Raw genomic sequence first — 18,559 nt, 5'->3', positions numbered from 1 at the left:
AACAGCAGCGGAATTATGGAACCCAAAAATGGACTATCAGGTACCAAAGGAAAGGAACTGGGGAGGATGGGTGGACAGGGAGGGATAAGGGGGGGAAGAAGAAGGGGGTTATTAAGATTAGCATGCATGGGGGGGAGGGAGAAAGGGGAGGGAGGGCTATACAACAGAGAGGACAAGTAGTGATTCTACAATAGTTTGCTATGCTGATGGACAGTAATCGTAATGTGGTTTTTAGGGGGAACTTGATATAGGGGAGAGCATAGTAAACATAGTATTCTTCATGTAAGTGTAAATTAAAGATTAAAAAGAAAAAGAAAGAAAGAAAAGGGGAATTACTCCTTGATAGGATAAAACTATTGGGAAATCAAAGATCAACGCATGCTTTAAATATCCTTAATGTTGATCACTTAAAGGGTGTCAGATGATCACCTGTGGAGGTACTCTTTTCTGATAATATGCCTTTCTCTTAATAAAAAAAAAAAAGCAGTTCCTCTGTGCTGACCTCCAATGAGTTCTACACAGTGGGATAGAGGGCATGTCAAAGTGTGGGCAAAGGGTCTGTTTGTTTCTATGCAGAAGATCAAGGCCTAGCTTGGCTACCCAGAAAATGAACTAAGATACGATCTGAGGAGGAGCTTCCAGCATCAGCACTCTCTGGAGGACTCGTTCTGGGGGATGATCATCAAAAAGCCTCCAAAGGGATCCTGGCGATGCTGCGGTTGTGGCTGCGTCCACCCCACTGTTTCCTGGACTTGCCATAGGAATGAGGAGGGAGATGTCTAGGCTGGCATGTGCATATAGTGAGACAACGAATTTGACTGGATCTGTACTGTTGGAACTCAACCAGGAGTTGGGGGTGATGCAAGTTGTAGCACTCCAAAATCTTACGACTATAGACTATCTACGGTTAAAAGAACATCTGGGATGTGAACAGATCCCAGAAATGGGTTGCTTTAATTTGTCTGATTTCTCTCAGACTGTTCAAGTACAGTTGGACAATATCCATCATATCATAGACTAATTTTCACAAACGCCTAGTGTGCCTAAATGGTTTTCTTGGCTTCACTGGAGATGGCTGGTAATTATAGATTTGTTTTGTTTATGTTACCGTATTCCCATTATGTTAATATGTGTGTGCAAGTTAGTTAGTAGTTTAAAACCTATACATGCTTAAGGTACTCTACAAGAAGATATGTCAAAGAAATAATCAATCCTCCCATGTTTTCTTCCTTATGCTACCTCTACAGCTTTTCTTCTTCCTTCCTAATTACAACCCTTAAATAGAATTCGTGCCTCATATCGAATTTACCGAGTATCATAATTCCTCCAGGTGGTAAAGCTTGAGACAAGTGCTGGGCATAGAAGCCACGGGGCATAAATCTGCAAAGAAGTAAAAAGCTAACCTTTTCAAACAATATGGCTTCTCTCTCACTTACCAACTTTACATTTCCCTGTATGGCCGCGGAAGATGACTGGTTAGCCAGAGACGGGTAAGATTCCTCAAGGGAGGAACAACCTAAGACAGGCACAGTCGCAGGAGGGCCATCAGGTGAGAAATCGGGAAACAATAGTGGTGAAGCATAGAACCTCACACACACACACACACACCCCGTTTTGAGAGAAAGCTTCTGCATCCGTGGATGTTTTATTGCCCTTGTCTAGCTCGGATTAGCACATAGTCTACAGGCACAGACCTGATCATCTACAATTGCTCTCTAACAACACTAAACTATGTTTTCTAACTTTATCTCACACTATCTACCACTTCAGCATTTAATTAAAAATAAAAATAATAATAATAATAAAGGGAGAAATGTGGGATCCACATATAAATCAATTATAAAAATCAAATATTCATATTTGACCTGATTGTTTATAGTTCATAATGCGTGATCAAAACCGAAAGTTTCTGTGATGAATGCCCTTGTACTGTTCACCATGTAAGAACTTATTCACTATGTAAGAATTCGTTCACCATGTAAGAACTTGTTCATTATGCTTCAGAAGATTGGAGACTGATGAGAATTAGGCTTGACATGGATTAATGATTGTGCATTGAGTGTTGACCCCCCTATACTGAATTTTATTGTTGTTAACAACCATTTGATCAATAAATATGAGAGATGCCCTCTCAATAAAAAATAATAATCAGGTGAAAATTCTAGAATTGAAAAATATCTGAAATTAAAGACTCAATGAATGGCCTTAACGTCAGAAAGAAAGGAAAACATTTATTGCTGTATTTTGCATCCTGTAAAATGCATCTCACCTCTCCCACTCTTAAAAGTCCCTCAAATTACAATTGAAGTGTAACATTGAAATACATGAGTGTCCTCATGTATAATCTTTATTATGTGATAAGAGTGCATGGCAATTCAACTGCAGATTAAGAGAGGAAGATATAAATTGTAAGATATTCAACAGGTCTTCTAGTGTGTTTCTGTAGTGGAGGTTTTTAGAATTGGATGGAGAAGTTAAGGAAGGGTGTGCGCTGGTCAAAGTGTCAGGATTGAGGACAGGTGTAGAAGTCAAAGCAGGGTCAGTTCTCGGAGTAGATATTTTATTTGAAGGAGCTGCTATTTCAGGTGCGTGTATGCAGACAGAGAGCTAGCTTTACATTTAGCCGTAATTTGCTGCCCTTAAATTCTGCAAACTTGAGAGTGGTGCTTATTCACCTGTGTCCTCACTTGCCTTTTCTAACTCATCTTTTCAATTTTGTGCACTAGCGTTTTTAAAAACATAAACCAGAACCTTCATACAGCACTGTTGATTGTAAGACAGCATTAATGTAAGGTAGTTACTCCATTGTAGACTCTGGTTGCATCCTTTACTCATTGCATATCAGATTAAGAATCATCTCAGAACATAATATACTCTTAAGAATCGCCAGCGATATTATGTGTGGCATCATGTCAGGTTGTAACGAATGTAGCATCATTTCATTCAGTCAGAACACCCGATTAACTGTCTTTTTCCCCTCACAGGCCACCTCCACCACAACTGAAAGTATCGTCTCAGGGAAACAACTCCTGCTCGCCCTGCACCTGCACCTCCTCTATACAGTTCACTTGCTTGATGCTTTTACCCTTCCTTTTGCAGATGTGTTCAGGGAACTGAACTGATCGTTTTTTTTTCCCTGATATTTTCTTGAAAAGACTTTCTTCCTGCTGCAACTATGAATAAAACAATACCACAAAACAAATGTTATTAACCCAGAAAAACAGAAATTGTGGGAAGAGTGGGAATTAAGAAATATGAGAAATGCAGTAAAACCAGAGAATTTAGAATAACATTTCCATTTCCATCACTGAATGAGTCTTATTCAGTCATCTGTGCAGTTATTGCACCTAATATGGATTATGTTATTTTGAATATGTTACTGTAATGATTCCCATATTACCTATTGGTTTAAGTTTGTCATTTATGTGCTTAAATGTAATTCTGAATTTTGACCTTAGTTATCATTAATGTAGTTTCTGGTTGAACATGTGATTATCTAAGGCCTATGAAAGCTAATTAGCTGCCAATAATATCTAATTTTTTTCATCTTGCATGTTTTAATAATCATAATATGCTACAATGTCATCTATCTCATTGACCACACAAATAAAAGAATAATCTGTCTTCAGAAGAATGCACAAAACCCACAATTAGGACATCATATTATTTTGAAAGTACAAAATACATTAAAGGTATGTACATGTATTCACACACAGTTCTTCCAATTTTATGATCATTCTATGGATAAAAGATTCTGTGGATTCTATGGGTAATAGATTCTATGGATCGGTCTGGATAATGAATAGTATGAGTTAATTTAATAATAGAATTTCTATTATGAATTATGTTAAAAAGCATGGCATCCTTTTACAATAGCATTCTTTTAAATAAATTAAACTTTAAGGTACGAAGTATTTAATAGAACTAATCAGACATGCTGTTGATTCATGGCTTATAGTAAAGCAGGAGTAATGATATCTTCAATCAACCGAGCTATCAAAAACCACTTGAGAATCTCATGAGCACTTTAAGTCTAAAATCTGAAACTTCAAAGCTTGCTATTAATATAATTTAGAATGTTTACATTTACTAAGGTGTGCTGGATCATGTCTGTGTTGACACTAATATTTTCAAAGAAATTAGGCTGGAGAAAGAAGGGAAGAAAAGGTTTTCTTATAATGCAAAAGAACTAGTGTGGTGTCTGAGAGTTATCCCAGCCTTATTAAAAAGTGACTTTTTGCTATGGAAGAAATGGTATGAATGGTCAAATTTTAAACACTTAAAATTTTTCATAACCTTTCATAATAAAGTTTAATAATAGGTTTATTAACTGAATTTCATTAGTTTTTCAAGAAATTTTGGTTTGTGTATATATACACATACAGATATAACATTTGCAATGAATAAAATACTTGAAATTATATTGTCGCCCAGAAACTTCCTAAATACTCAGCTACTTGTTAATTAAAATACTATACTTAAAAAAATAAAACTACTAGTCAGACTTTTACAGATCTCACTGATATTTCAAACCTCTGCCAAATTGTACACAATGGCTTTTTATTATTAAAGGAAAATAAATTTTGAAGATGGGTATGTCAGTTCTCTGAAGTTGGTCAATTACTTTAACAGATATATGTTAAAAATTGTAAACAATCCCAAATGAAAATTCATTTGTTTAAATATCTGAATGAATTCGTATAAACTAAAATGTGATGTCTTTCATGCATATCATCTCTATTTTCGCAACTGTAATTAATATCATTGAAAGTTTACAGTTGGAAAAGAACTATGTAACTTAAAACTTTACTCATAGTAGAGTAATTTCTTGGATTTTTGAATAGGTTTTTCTCAAAGACTCTGATCAATCTGAACTTCTTTTATTTTTACAATATATTTTTACATATTTTATATGCTTTTCACTTAGATTTGTCTTTATTTTGGATTGCAATTAAAAATTGTAAAATTTATTGGTCATAGGTGACACTTCAAAATTTGAAAATACTAAAGGGCTTCCTTTCCATCTGCTAAAGATGTTTCAATAGTCAGAAATACATTGTCTGTAACTGATATCACTACTATATGTTCACAAAATTTTCCCTTTCCATCAAGCAGATGCCTGCGTCTCTGAGTACACAGGTTTTCTAAGTACAAATCAGATCATATTAAATTCCGTAAATGTTTACTGAAACTACAAGGCAGGGGCAGGACACTGGGCGAACCGAGGCGGGTGCAGGGATGGGGCATGGGGGCCGCGCCTGCCAGCCAATGAACCGGGGGCGCTCCCGCCGCCGTGCGGCCTCGCGTGAGCGCGCCACCCCGCACGCGTGCGGAGCCGTTTACCGGCTGCTCGCCCAGTTGTCGGCAGCAGGGAGGCGATAGCATGCTTCGTGTGGAGCTGGTGCTTGCGGGGCTGGAGGCCTTGGCCGCGTCGGGACCCGGTAAGCCACCGGAGACGCAGTTACCCTGGGTCCCGGCGGAGGCAGGTCTTTTCCTTCTTCCAGAGCGTACTTGTTTCTGCCAAACTGTGGCCTACCTGGCCTAAAACCCCGGGGTCCCTGCCTGCTTTGTGGCTCCTTTTGCCGTCACCCTGGGAATTTGGCGGTGCTTGGACGCCCATCGGGATTAGAAGTGACTCACGAGAGGGGAAGATAATTTTAATAACCAGAAGGACAGCTCTCTTCCTCCCTGATTTGGGTTTTGGGCAGACATTCTTGTAGCTCTGCCATGCAACTCACAGAAGTACCTCCACGTATCTTGCACAGAAAAGCACCCCAGAAATAATGACCTTTTACAATGGAAGAATATTGTACTTATTAAAATTCTTTTAAGAAATTGAAGAATAGTTCACACTGTATTATGTTAGTTTCAGGTGTACAACATGGTGATTGTCAATTCAATACACTGCAGACAGCTCACCAGGGTAAGTATGCCTGTCACCATACAAAGTTATTACAATATTTCTGACTATTCCCTCTGCTGTACTTTTCATCCTCCTGACTTATTTATTGTATAAATTAGGAGTTTGTACCTGCTTATGCCCTTCATCCATTTTGCATACCCTCTCACCTCTTTACCCTTTGGTGACTGCTTTTGTATCTTTGTTTGTGTGATTTTTTTAAATTCTACATGTAAGAGAAAAATCATATGGTGTTGTCTCTCTGTCTCTGTCTGACTTATTTCACTCAGCATAATACCCTTAGGTCCATCCATGTTGTTGCTAATGGCAAGATTTCATTCTTTTTTATGGCGGAGGAATATTCCATTTGTATATATGTACCATCTTTATCCATCATCCGTCAATGAACACCTAACGATGCTTCTCTATCTTGGCTATTGTAAGTAGTGCTGCAATAAACATAAGAGTACATATACGTTTTCAGATTAGTGGGGTTTTTTTCTGGTCAATACCCAGAAGTACAATTGCTGGGTTTATTGTATTATATTTTTAGTTTTCTGAGAAATCTCCCTACTGCTTTCCATAGTGGCTGCACCACTTTACATTCCCACCAACAGTGCACAATGGTTCCCTTTTCTCCTTGTCCTGCCCAGCACTTATTTGTTTTTTTGACACTAGCCATTCTGACAGGTTGTAAGGTGATAGATATTGTGGATTTGATTGCATTTTTGTGATTAGTGATGTTGAGCACGTTTTCATGTGCTTGTTAACCATCTGTATGTCTTCTATGGGAAAATATCTATTCAGTTCCTCTGTTTTTTTAAGGTATTATTGACATACATTCTTATGAATGTTTCATATGAAAAACAATGTGGTCACTACATTCACCCATATTATCAAGTCCCCACCCATACCCCACTGCAGTCACTGTCTATCAGTGTAGTAAGATGCCACAGATTCACTATTTGCCTTCTCTGTGTTACACTGCTTCCCTGTGACCCCCAACACTGGTGTACTAAACATAATACCCTTCAATCCACTTCTCCCTCCCTCCCTACCCACCCACCCTCCCACACCCTTCCCCTTTGGTAACCACTAGTCTTAGAGTCTGTGAGTCGGCTGCTGTTTTGCTCCTTCAGTTTTACTTCATTGTTATACTCCACAAATGAGGGAAATCATTTGGCATTTGTCTTTCTCTGCCTGGCTTATTTCACTCAGCATAATACCCTCTAGCTCCATCCATGTTGTTGCAAATGGTAGGCTTTGTTTCTTTCTTATGGCTGAATAGTATTCCATTGTGTATAAGTACCACATCTTCCTTTTCCATTCATCTACTGATGGACAATTAGGTTGCTTCCGTATCTTGGCTATTGTAAATAGTGCTGTGATAAACAAAGGAGTGCATATGTCATTTTGAATCTGAGAATTTGTATTCTTTGGGTAAATTCCTAGGAGTGGGATTCCTGGGTCAAATGGCATTTCCTTTTTCAGTTTTTTGAGGAACCTCCATATTGCTTTGCACAATGGTTGAACTAGTTTACCTTCCCACCAGCAGTGTAGGAGGGTTCCCCTTTCTCCGCATCCTTCCTTTGTCAGCATTTGTTGTTCTTAGTCTTTTTGATGCTGGCCATCCTAACTGGTGTGAGGTGATATCTCATTGTTGTTTTAGTTTGCATTTTCCTGATGTGGAGCATCTTTTCATGTGTCTGTTGGCCATCTGAATTTCTTCTTTGGAGAACTGTCTCTTCATATCCTCTGCCCATTTTTTAATTGGGTTATTTGCTTTTTGGCTGTTGAGACGTGTGAGTTCTTTATGTATTTTGGATGTTAACCCCTTGTTGGATATGTCGTTTACAAATATATTCTCCCATACTGTAGGATGCCTTTTTGTTCTGCTGATGGTGTCCTTTGCTGTACAGAGGCTTTTTAGTTTGATGTAGTTCCATGTGTTCATTTTTGCTTTTGTTTCACTCCCTTGAGGAGATGCATTCAGGAAAAAGTTGCTCATGTTTATATTCAAGAGATTTTTCCCTATGTTTTCTTCTAAGAGTTTTATGGTTTCATGACTTACATTCAGGTCTTTGAACCATTTTGAGTTTACTTTTGTGTATGGGTTAGACAATAATCCAGTTTCAGTCTCTTGCATGTAGGTGTCCAGTTTTGGCAACACCAGCTGTTGAAGAGGCTGTCATTTCCCCATTGTATGTCCATGGATCATTTATTGTATATTAATTGACCATATATGCGTGCGTTTATATCTGGGCTCTCTAGTCTGTTCTATTGGTCTATTGTTCTGTTCTTGTTCCAGTACCAAATTGTCTTGATTACTGTCGCTTTGTAGTAGAGCTTGAAGTCAGGGAGCATAATTACCCCAGCTTTATTCTTTCTTCTCAGCATTGCTTTGGCTATTCGAGGTCTTTTGTGGTTCCATATGAATTTCAGAATGATTTTCTCTAGTTCGTTGAAGAATGCTGTAGGTAATTTGATAGCAACTGCATTGAATCTATAGATTGCGTGAGGCAGGATGGCCATTTTGACAATATTAATTCTTCCTATCCATGAGCATGGGATGTGTTTCCATTTATTGGTATCTTCTTTAATTTCTGTCATGAGTTTCTTGTAGTTTTCAGAGTACAAGTCTTTCACTTCTATGGTTAGGTTTATTCCTAGCAATTTTATTCTTCTTGATGCAATTGTGAATGGAATTGTTTTTCTGATTTCTCTTTCTGCTAATGCATCATTACTATATAGGAATGCAACAGATTTCTGTGTGTTCATTTTGTATCCTGCAACTTTGCTGAATTAAGATGTTATATCTAGTAGTTTTGGAGTGGGTTCTTTAGGGTTTTTTATGTACAATATCATGTCATCTGCAGACATTGACAGTTTAACTTCTTTCTTACCAATCTGGATGCCTTTTATTTCTTTGTGTTGTCTGATTGCCATGGCTACGTGAATGTAGTTTTGATGAAGTGATGGGAATGTGACAGGAACAGAGATACTGGGGTATGGATCACTTGCTTATGCAACTTAAAGCTTTTAGCATCTTTTCAAGCCCAATCTTATAGTAACACTTCTATATGATTACATATGATATCATAGGAGTAGTCCGCAGAATTCCTGATGATGTCAGTCTGTAAAGAATGGCTCAGGTTGCAAGATCATTTAGAGTCACAGACCAAAACACATATATAGTCTGAGGTTTGCTTCAGTTAGAGCCCAGAAGTGAGCTCAAAACTTTTCATAAAAGAAATATAGTTATATATTCTACTCGTTCCCTGTAGGTGCCTATCAAAGCTCTATAAACTGGTGGCTTAAAACAACAGAAATTTAGTTCAACCATTGTGGAAAGCAGTATGGAGTTTCATCAAAATGCTCAAAACAGACCTACCATTTCACCCAGGAATTCCACTCCTAGCAATTTACCCTAAGAATGCAGCAATCAAGTTTGAGAAAGACAGATGCAACCCTATGTTTATCGCAGCACTATTTACAATAGCCAAGATTTGGAAGCAACCTAAATGTCCATCGGTAGATGAATGGATAAAGAAGATGTGGTACATATACACAAGGGAATACTACTCAGCCATAAGAAGAGGGCAAATCCTGCCATTTGCAGGAACATAGATGGAGCTGGAGGGTATTATGCTCAGTGAAATAAGCCAAGCGGTGAAAGAGAAATACCAAATGATTTCACTCATCTGAGGAGTACAAGAACAAAGGAAAAACTGAAGGAACAAAACAGCAGCGGAATTACAGAACCAAAAAATGGACTAACAGGTACCAAAGGGAAAGGAACTGGGGAGGATGGGTGGGCAGGGGGCGATTAGGGGGGTAAGAAGGAGGGTATTAAGATTAGCATGCATAGTGGGGGGAGGGAGAAAGGGGAGGAAGGGCTGTACAACACAGAGAGGACAAGTAGTGATTCTACAACATTTTGCTATGTTGATGGACAGTAACCATAATGTGGTTTTTAGGGGGAACCTGATATAGGGGAGAGCATAGCAAACATAGTATTCTTCATGTAAGTGTAGATTAAAGATTAAAAAAAAAAAAGAAAGAAAGAAAGAAAAGGGGGATTACTCCTTGATAGGATAAACCTATTGGTAAATCAAAGATTAACACATGCTTTAAATATCCTTGATGTTGATCACTTAAAGGGTGTCAGATGATCAGCTATGGAGGTACTCTTTTCTGATAATATGCCTTTCTCTTAATAAAAAAAAAAAAAATCAGTTCCTGTGTGCTGACCTCCCATGAGTTCTACACAGTGGTATAGAGGGCATGTCAAAGTTTCGGCAAAGGGTCTGTTTGTTTCTATGCAGAAGATCAAGGCCTAGCTTGGATACCCAGAAAATGAACTAAGATACGATCTGAGGAGGAGCTTCCGGCATCAGCACTCTCTGGAGGGCTCGTGCTGGGGGATGATCATCAAAAAGCCTCCACAGGGATCCGGGCGATGCTGCGGTTGTGGTTGCGTCCACCCCACTGTTTCCTGGACTTGCCATAGGAATGAGGAGGGAGATGTCTAGGCTGGCATGAGCATATAGTTAGACAACGAATTTGACCGGATCTGTACTGTTGGAACTCAACCAGGAGTTGGGAGGGGTGCAAGTTGTAGCACTCCAAAATCTTACGACTATAGACTATCTACGGTTAAAAGAACATCTGGGATGTGAACAGATCCCAGAAATGGGTTGCTTTAATTTGTCTGATTTCTCTCAGACTGTTCAAGTACAGTTGGACAATATCCATCATATCATAGACTAATTTTCACAAACGCCTAGTGTGCCTAAATGGTTTTCTTGGCTTCACTGGAGATGGCTGGTAATTATAGATTTGCTTTGTTTATGTTACCGTATTCCCATTATGTTAATATGTGTGTGCAAGTTAGTTAGTACTTTAAAACCTATACATGCTTAAGGTACTCTACAAGAAGATATGTCAAAGAAGTAATCAATCCTCCCATGTTTTCTTCCATATGCTACCTCTACAGCTTTTCTTCTTCCTTCCTAATTACAACCTTAAATAGAATTCGTGCCTCATATCGAATTTACCGAGTATCATAATTCCTCCAGGTGGTAAAGATACCTCGAGACAAGTGCTAGGCATAGAAACCACAGGGCATAAATCTGCAAAGAAGTAAAAAGCTAACCTTTTCAAACAATATGGCTTCTCTCTCACTTACCAACTTTACATTTCCCTGTATGGCCCCGGAAGATGACTGGTTAGCCAGAGACGGGTAAGATTCCTCAAGGGAGGAACAACCTAAGACAGGCACAGTCGCAGGGGGGCCATCAGGTGAGAAATCGGGGAACAATAGTGGTGAAGCATAGAACCTCACACACACACACACACACACACACACACACCCGTTTTGAGAGAAAGCTTCTGCATCCGTGGATGTTTTATTGCCCTTGTCTAGCTCGGATTAGCACATAGTCTACAGGCACATACCTGATCATCTACAATTGCTCTCTTACAACACTACACTGTTTTCTAACTTTATCTCGCATCTACCTACCACTTCAGCATTTTATTAAAAATAAAAAAAATAATAATAATAAAGGGAGAAATGTGGGATCCACATATAAATCAAGTATAAAAATCAAATGAATATTCATATTTGACCTGATTGTTTATAGTTCATAATACGTGATCAAAACCGAAAGTTTCTGTGATGAATGCCCTTGTACTGTTCACCATGTAAGAACTTATTCACTATGTAAGAATTCGTTCACCATATAAGAACTTGTTCGTTATGCTTCAGAAGATTGGAGACTGATGAGAATTCGGCTTGACATGGATTAATGATTGTCCATTGGGCATTGACCCCCCTATATAGAATTTTATTGTTGTTAACAACCATTTGATCAATAAATATGAGAGATGCCCTCTGAAAAAAGATAAAAACCAGAAATGTATTCCCTTACAATTCTGGAGGCCAGAGATACAAAACCAAGGCTGTGTTGATTCCTTTTGGAGGCTCTGTAGGAGAATCTATTCCATGCCTCTCTCCTAGATTCTATAGGCTACCAGCAATCGTTGGCATTCCTTGGCTTGTGGCCATATTAGTCCATTCCTCAGCTTGTAGAAATATTAATCTGCCTGTCTTCATATCCCTGTCTCCTCTGTGCTATTCTCTCCTTTTCTTACTTGTAGGATACTTGTCATTGGATTTTGGGCCCACCCTAATCTGGAATGGTCTTATCGCATGATCCATATCTTAATGCAACTTGCAAAGACCCTTTTTCCAAATAAGATTGCATCCACAGATTCTGAGTGAAAATTTCATGTGGGGGGACATCATTCACTGCACTACATTTACCAATAAGGGCATGTGTTTGCTTTAGAACATCATGGGCCTTTGCTATGATTGGGGATTATCACAGGCTCTATTCAACATTCACATCTGCCACTGTCCTTTAGTGTACTATAATCTTTCCCGGTCATAAATGGAAAACAGAGCGCTTGCACAGTAGCCTCAGTCAGCTGAGGAGTCTTTTATTCTGGTATCTCATAGAGCTGGAAGCCTGTGGTTTGTTCAGTAAAACAGTCAAAGTAGCCCAGCCTTATATGTGATACATATTGCCTCCAAAGTCCAGAGTGGTCTGGCAAATGTGCCTCTTGCCATTTATGTAGGATATTTTCCAGTGTGCCCTAGACTACTAGACCATTATAAGTCGATTCTGTATGTGTATGTTTGTGTTTAATAAAAATTCTGCCATACCTGGTTTTTACCAAGGCATCTAATATACCTGCTACTTCAGGTCTTAGAGACATGATGCCATGAATGTAGTCTTCAGAATGCATCCCAGAATTCCAGGATAATTTCCTCTTAGATGATATATTAATTTCCTATCTTTGCTATAACAAATTACCATGAGTGGCTTAAATTATACAAATTTATTATTTTACAGTTCTGGAAAATGGTTCTTAATGGACTAAAATTAAGATGGTGGTGGTGCTGTGTTCCTACTGTAGGCTGTAGTAGACAGTCCATTTCCTCATCTTTTCCATATTGTAATGGCTCTTTGCATCTACTGGCTTGGTCCCTTTCCTCTATCTTCAAAGCCAGCAGTATTGGGCTAAGTTCTTTTCACACTGTTGTCTCTCTCTGATTCTCTCTTCTGCCCCACTTTTCTACTTTAAAGGATTCTTGTGACTAAATTAAGATCACTTTGGTAATCTAGGACTATTTCCCTATTTTAAGGTCACCTGATTAGCAACCTTAGTTCTTTGCCATGTAATCTTACATATTCATAGGTTCTGGGATTAGGACATGGACATCATTGGGCTGTTGTTATTCCATCTTCTACAGATAGTGAGATGTTAGGGTTCAGGTAGAAGCAGAACCAGAGATGATAAAGATGCTGCCTCAGGTGAAGGTACACTACTGTCTCTCCCAAGTGAAAATGCAAACTTGCTCCTGGAATTCTGTGCTTATTTGGATAAAAAGAAACAGCACCTTCTTCAATCAGTAACATATGTGTACGGTTACATACAGGTTCCAATGCCTGAGATGATTTGCTTCAGTAAAGATTCTATATCTGGAACAATATCTGTTATTGCAGTTATCATCTGATTAAATTTAACACAACTCATTGTCATTCTGTGTTGCTTATTTATCATTTGTATAGATCAAACAAATAAAATGGGAAAAGAATAAGAATCTTTGCATTTTTATATTACAATTCTTTTTTGTTAGGACTATTTTCTGAATCAGGAAGACTTTTGGCTTAATGTTCTGGTGATGGCACAGATGATAGTGAGGGGCTTCCCTTTGGCCCTTCTTATCATAACAAGCCTCATTCAGTGGATGAGGGAGGCAAGATGGGGATTCCAGAAATTGCTTATTGTTACCTATTTCTGTGTACTCTTCCATAATTGGGCAAATTATAATAGAATGAACTTGACCCCTGAATGCACTCATAGATTTCAACCTAAATTCCATTCATCACCTGATTTCTTATATAATACATCTTTTCTAAAGTGAACCACAGATGTATTTTAGGTAGGTCCTCAAAAATGAGTATAAGTTTATGGTCAGAGTTTAGTATTCCATTGAAAGTCTGAATAGTTGGGTTTTGATTTTGCGGATCTATGGGGATTTTCCTTGTAGTCATTTCATCCTACTTAGAGTTTTGATATGACTGAGATTTTTTCTTTTAGTGTTATTTATTTCATACATTTCTGATTCCAATCTTTTGGCAAAAAGTCTTTCACTGTAAGAATCTGTGACTTTTTAGTTTATTTTCTGGGTGTCTTGTGTGGGTTCTCTTAATTTGGAATATTTATCTGTTTTACATATTAGATTTAGTTTTATTAGTAACTAGTGATTTCTCACTGTGAGTAATTAGGATATTTATTATCTTACTACTTCTTCCACCTCCTACTCTCCTCTTTATTACATGACTATGGGTATTTTAAATCTTGCTTTTCCATACCTTTATGCCATTAGATAATATATTTCTACTTCTACCTCTTAATTTTTAGCTTTAAGTCATATTCTTATAACCACACTGAAATTAATTTAAGGAAACTTAAATTAGTAGGCATATATATTACCCTTCATCTGGTATACTTCCTGATATTGTTACATATGTAATTTTCTCCATATCACTGTAACATTTGCATTGTATTAAATAACTATGATTCCCACAGCTTTTAGCCTTTATTCTATATTTACTTAGTCCTCACAACTAGGCCTCTTACTTGAACTCTGTTAATATCTTTACTGGGAGAAGTTTGTCTGCTTTTTGTGATGGGCACATGTGAACTATTTTTCTTTATTTTTTTGCTTGTAAATATCTGTGTTTTGCCTCTGTATTTGAATGACAGTTTTGCTGGGTATAAGATTCCTGAGTCCTTGAAGTTGTTTTTAGATGTATTCTTCAGTCTTGTAATGTTGAATACCATTGTAAAATATTCTCAAGCCAGCCAGCTTTTCTCCCTTATGCCCAATATTATTTTTTTATTTTATTATTTTTACTCATATTCTCATAAGATTCTTTGTCTTAGACATCCAATAACTTTAGTAGAATACGTCTTCATTCTGAAATGCAGTGTACTTTCCAGCCTGTTGTTTCAAACAGGAAAGTTTTCTTGAAATACATCTTTGATTATTTTTTGGTCTATTCTGTTTTCTTAAGGAACAACAAAAAACTTTTCCATGGTGCTTAGCTAGTATTATCAATGCTTTCTACAAGAATATGATTCTAATACTCAGATAATGGAGTCCACCACCTTGGACTATATGTACCTCTATGGGTACTTTTGCATAACAAGTAGAAATTTATCTGGGACATTTTTGGACTATCAAAATAAGTTCTTGAGAATGATTAAATACACATCCATTCCTCCAGATAATACAAGATTTCTAAATATTAGTGTTTGGTATGAATCTGTTTGTAAATGCCGGAATTTAAAAAGTAAACTATTTTCTGTGTCTCAGTATTTTACTCTAAAGTCCCTATTGTCTTAATGAGAGTGGAAGAAAGTTGAACCTTCACCATTCTTCCTCTTATCCTATCTCTCGGTAACTTATACAGTTCCAGAACAATCAGAGAAGGAAGCCTTAGGAAGCCTCTCTGGATTGACCACAAAGTTCAGGGTTAAGATGCCATTTACCCTTTGGTGTGGTTCCCTTCAAGGTCAACAACTCTTGAGATGTGAAAACCTAAGCCTTGGCTTTGAAATAAACTGTGTTCTTCTGAAGGCACAGTTTTTATGGGGTATATAGTGATGACTCTTATTTGCATAAGTGAATCGTAAGAAAGAAAACTATACAAATTTTAGTCAGATTTAAGACCCAGTTTTAACTGCTTGTTTTCTTCCTTCAGGTTCTCCAAATTCATTTCAACACATTGTACTGCCGAAGAAAATTCCATCAAATACAAGTGATAATCCAGAAAAAGAATACGTAAGAGATATTTTTAACAACCAATTATGTTAAATGAAATACATAATAGTGAAATATATCAACCCCCTTATGGTATGGATACAAATATCTAATATTACTCCTGATAAGGAATTTAATGTTTTGTTAGTAAAGGCAAATACATAAATCAGAATGTTCTATTTTGTCTATTTGTTATTTTCTCATGGTAAAATTGTTTTTAAAAGTTCAAATACAGAAAATACTATAGTAGACTTTATCTGAATGATATCTAGATGGTTCAGAAAAATAATTTCCCCAAGTGGCTAGGGTGAATAACTACAACCTCTTTCCTTATATCCATGCACCTACCACTTCTCAGAAGAAACCCTTTATTCTATCATTTTTTTTAGAAAAGGAGATACTTTATCTTATTCATCAATTTATTTTACCAATATTTCTCTAGACTTTCTGTGCGCCTAACTATAAGTTAAGTGGCTTAGGAAATAAAAAAAGAAATACAGTAATGTTAGCCTTGCTTATAAGTGGGTTCTCTTTTGATAATATTGTATTTTTAACAATTTTATGAGGTATAATTTACACACCACAGAATTCACCTATTATAAGTGTACAACTGAGCTATTATTAGTTCATAAATAGAATTAGGTAAGCACTGTCACAACCCAGCTTTAGAACATTTCTATTGCCTTAAAAAGTTCTCTTATGCATTTTTGCTGTTCAGGTTTTTTGCCTGGTTTTTGATTAGACTGTATGCCATTTTTCAGACTGGCTTTTAGATTTATTTCTGGTTATTGAATATTTTTATGAAATATATGTATGTCAAGTGCATACTACTTGGCAGCTTGTCCTTTTAATCCCTTAATGATGTCTTCTGATGTACAGAAGTTCTCCATATTTTTTCAGTCTAATTGGTCACATTTTTTTCATGCTTTTTGTAACCAGTTTGACATGTCTTTTCCTCTCTCAAGCTTATTTAGATCATATCCTGTTCTTCTAGAAGCACAATTACTTTATTTTTCACATGTAGTTGTATAATTCACCTTGCGCTAATTTTTATGGATAGGATGAACTAAAGGGTTAAGTAGGTATCCAGATGACTTCATACCATTTAATAAACTTATCCTTTGCCCACTGCACAGCATTGTTACTTTGGTAATAAGTCAGGTAACTGTGTATTTATGATTCTGTTTTGGGGCTCTTTATTCTGATCTATTAGTACGTGTATCTGTCTTTGTACCAATACTATATTGCCTCAATTACTCCATTTTTTTAGTAGATCTCTGATTTCCTTGTCCTTCAAAATCATTTGGTTATTCTTGGTGCCTTGTATTTTGTGATGGACCTTAGAATCAGGTTGTCAATGTCAACAACATAAATGCCTACAGGAAGTTTGAGTGGGATGTAATTGAATCTAAAGGTTAATTTGGGGCAATGGTGACACCTTTATAGTGGTGAGTCTCCTAATACATGAACATGGTATGGCCCTCCACTCTTTTAGATGTTGTTACAGTAAGAGACATAAAATTCCTCTTCATGATATTTTTTCATTAAAGTATCATTAATACACAATCTTTGATGGTTTCACATACACAACACAGTGGTTCAACATTCACCCATATTACCAAGACCTCACGCACTCCATTGCAGTCTTTGTCTATCAGCCTAGTAAGATGTTATAGAGTCATTAATAGCATTCTGTGTGTTGTACTACTGTCCCAGTGACCTACCTACATTGTGGTTGTGAATTATAGTGCCCTTTAACTTTAACCCTCTTCTCCCTCCCCACCCACAATCCCCAACCCCTCCACTTTGGTAACCACTAGTAGTCTGTTCTCCATGTTTTTGAATCTACTGCTTTTCTGTTCCGCTTTTCTTTTTCTTTGGTATAGTATTTATTTATTTATTTTAAAATAAGGTATTATTGATATACAATCTTATCAAAGTTTCACATGAGCAACACTGTGGTTTCAATATTCACCCATATTATCAAGTACCCCACCAAACTCCATTCCGGTCACTGTCTATCAGCGTAGTGAGATGCTGCAGAGCTGTTACTTGTCTTCTCCATGCTATACTGCCTTCCCTATATTGTTTGTGCTGATTACAATGCCCCTTAATCCTCTTTTCTCACCCTCCCCATTCACTCTCCCCAGCCTTTTCCTTTTGGTAACCGCGAGTCCCTTCTTGGATTCTGTAAGTCTGCTGCTGTTTTGTTCCTTCAGTTTTGCTTTGTTGTTATATTCCACAAATGAGTGAAATCATTTGGTTCTTGTCTTTCTCCACCTGGCTTTTTTCACTGAACATAATACCATCTAGCTCCATCCATGTTGTTGCAAATTTGCAGGATTTGTTTTCTTCTTATAGCTAAATAATATATCATTGTGTATATGTACCACCTCTTCTTTATTCATTCATCTATTGAAGGACATTTAGTCTGCTTCTATAGCTTGGCTATGGTAAATGGTGCAGCAGTAAACATAGGGATGCATATGTCTTTTCAAATCAGGGATCTTGTTTTCTTTGGGTAAATTGCTAGGAGTAGAATTATTGGGTCAAATGGTATTTCTATTTTTGGTTTTTTGAGGAACCTGCATATTGCTTTCCATAGCAGTTGAGCTACTTTACATTCCCAGGAACATATCATTGTGTAGTAGACCTTGCTAATGCTTTCTTCTCTATTGACATAGCACAGGACAGCCAGAAACAGTTTGCCTTCACATGGGAAGGCCAGCAGTGGACATTCACTGCCCTTCCACAGGGAT

At 37.3% G+C, this 18,559-nt stretch overlaps 2 long non-coding RNA genes across 2 annotated transcripts in view; one reads left to right on the top strand and one right to left on the bottom strand.

Annotated features, from left to right (window-relative positions):
* Positions 1-18,559, bottom strand: part of LOC118970478 (uncharacterized) — a 102,783-nt gene that overhangs the window by 53,743 nt on the left and 30,481 nt on the right. The gene's annotated exons all lie outside the window — the stretch shown is intronic.
* On the top strand, positions 5,187-16,452 carry LOC140845122 (uncharacterized). The gene is made up of 3 exons (XR_012123830.1): positions 5,187-5,441; positions 5,867-5,923; positions 15,742-16,452. It is a non-coding gene; the product is annotated as an uncharacterized lncRNA (long non-coding RNA).

Source organism: Manis javanica, chromosome 12, assembly GCF_040802235.1.
Source record: "Manis javanica isolate MJ-LG chromosome 12, MJ_LKY, whole genome shotgun sequence".
Lineage (NCBI taxonomy): Eukaryota > Metazoa > Chordata > Mammalia > Pholidota > Manidae > Manis > Manis javanica.
Note: the sequence above shows the minus strand (reverse complement) of the source record. Positions and strands in the feature narration are given on the sequence as shown.